This window comes from Marmota marmota, unplaced genomic scaffold (genome assembly GCF_001458135.2).
Source record: "Marmota marmota marmota unplaced genomic scaffold, marMar, whole genome shotgun sequence".
NCBI lineage: Eukaryota > Metazoa > Chordata > Mammalia > Rodentia > Sciuridae > Marmota > Marmota marmota.
In genome coordinates this window covers 3,177,330-3,179,287 of record NW_025999960.1, presented here as the reverse complement: position 1 = coordinate 3,179,287, position 1,958 = coordinate 3,177,330, and the positions used below count along the sequence as shown (strand labels likewise).

Here is a 1,958-nt window from a genome sequence, read left to right as displayed (position 1 = left end):
AGTGCAAAGCACGTCAGGCAGCCTAGTTTTCTCCCCCTGTTGCTAACCTTTCCGCCTTTCCCATCCTGCCACTCCCCCTTCGCAGTCGCCTCCAGCCAGGAGGCGTTTGTTTATGTGACGTCCGCCGTAGTAAGCCGTCCCCGCCCTCGTTTCCCTCAGGCCGCCTCGTTTCCCGCGCCGCGGTACTTCTCCCCTTAAAAGGACAATAGAGGCCCCGGGAGCGCGCGCGGCCGCCCGGCCTTCTCCCCTCCCAGTCCGCGACGCGCGCGCGCCCGTATGCAAATAAGTTCGATTCAAGAGAATTTTGTACCGGGAGCCGCGCGTGCGCAGAGGGAAAGAGGAATCTACACCTTCCCGTCCGGCGGTAGCAACTGCAGAACTGCAGGAGACAATCTTCCTAGACAAGGCAGTTGAGGAGGGAGCGCTTGGAGGGGGTTGGCCTGGTGTGCACTCCGCACCTCGGGGACGCTATTGCGCGTGGATCGGCAGTTTTGGGAAGGTGAGTGACTCTGATCATTACTCTGGTGCAAAACTGTCTCACAGGCTTTGATTTCAGAGTGTTTTTTTTTTTCCTCTTTCACCTCACCCACCTCCCCCCAGCCCTTACACACACACGCACACACACACACACACGTACACACAAACACAGGAAGTTTTGTCTTGGAGATGGCATTGCTGGGAGCGCTGTTTTTGTGATTTTCAGACCCCGGAGTCTTTTGTGTGTACATGTTTAACGTGTACTTAATAATTGGGGAGGGTATTTGAGGTAAACCGAAAGTCGGGGGCCGGGGGAAGTGAGTGGATCCTGGAAATGACTGAGGAGTCGCGGAGTTGAGGGATCCACGTTGAAGGTGACAATGACTTTTCGCAGCCGCAGTGTTCCCTAGCGAAAGGGAACCCGGTGGCTGGAAGGCCCGGGAGGAAAATGACTTGCTGGCAGTCGCTGGGCGGCCCGGGGTCGTGTGTCCGCGTGGGCGCGAGCCCGAGGAGGGTCGGGCGCCGTTGTGAAACCTCGTTCTGTAGTTTGATCGCAGCCCCCTGCGCGTGTTTTGATAGGGTGGACAATAAACGCCATCGCTCGAAAACTAAGTTGCCATCTCCTTTCCGAGCTGGCGGCGCTAGGGGGTTTAAATCGGCCTTCGGTGGTCAGCGCCGGGTTTCTCGGGAGCGCACGCGGTGTGGCGTTGTTTGCCGAACTCCGGGGGGATGCGGATGCGACAATGAGAGCAACACGCGGTCGCTTAAAAACAGCCTGGCTTCCACACGCCTGCTGTCCGCGGACCGCGCCCAACAGCCGCTGGTGGCCGAGGTGTCTTTGCAGCCCGAAGTTTTGCTCCCCATTTATTCACCTGTAGCGTAGGTGTGGGCGCTACGCGAGGGCTTCCCATTCGGAGGGTGACCGCCCGCGGTTTAAGATGGCCAGTTAAGCTAAGTTCCTGGGGGATGGAGGCAGTGGCACTGTCTGCGCTGCGGGAGCGAGCGAACTCCGGAGGGCACCGCTTTTTGTGCTCAACATGACAGACCACGTGCTTCGGGCAGCAATCCTGCTCTGGGTCTGAATGTCCAGCTCCTTGTGAGCTGTGGGATGCGGTCGCTGTCGGGCAGGTCCGGCCGGCAGGACAATGTGATTCGCTGATGATGGCGTCCTGCCAGTTTAAAAAGCAGAGTGAAAGTCGCCAACTCTCAGCCTGTGCGGGGCGGGCAATCCGGGCGTTTCTCATCAAGGACACTGCAAAACTTTGATTAAATGGGCTCGTTGCCGAGGGGAGGACGGGAGGACGGGGCTCCGGACCCTCGGGACGCGGGTCGGGACCCTTCCCGGAGGTGCTCGTCAAGTGTCTCGCCCCTGAGAAACACTCCGACATCCTTGATGCTGCACGTAGGCAGCGCCGGGCTGGACAGAAAACAAAGAGCTGCATGTGCCCGTGCGGGCCCCGCGGCACTCGGGGCGACGGCCG

General features: G+C 59.6%; 1 protein-coding gene across 1 annotated transcript in view; it reads left to right on the top strand.

Annotated features, from left to right (window-relative positions):
• Positions 1 to 312: 312 nt before the first annotated feature.
• Positions 313 to 1,958, top strand: part of Sinhcaf (SIN3-HDAC complex associated factor) — a 35,194-nt gene continuing 33,548 nt past the window's right edge. Inside the window, exon 1 of the mRNA XM_015493206.2 lies at positions 313 to 499. The gene's annotated coding sequence lies outside the window, so the exon portion shown is untranslated. The remainder of the gene's footprint in view (positions 500 to 1,958) is intronic.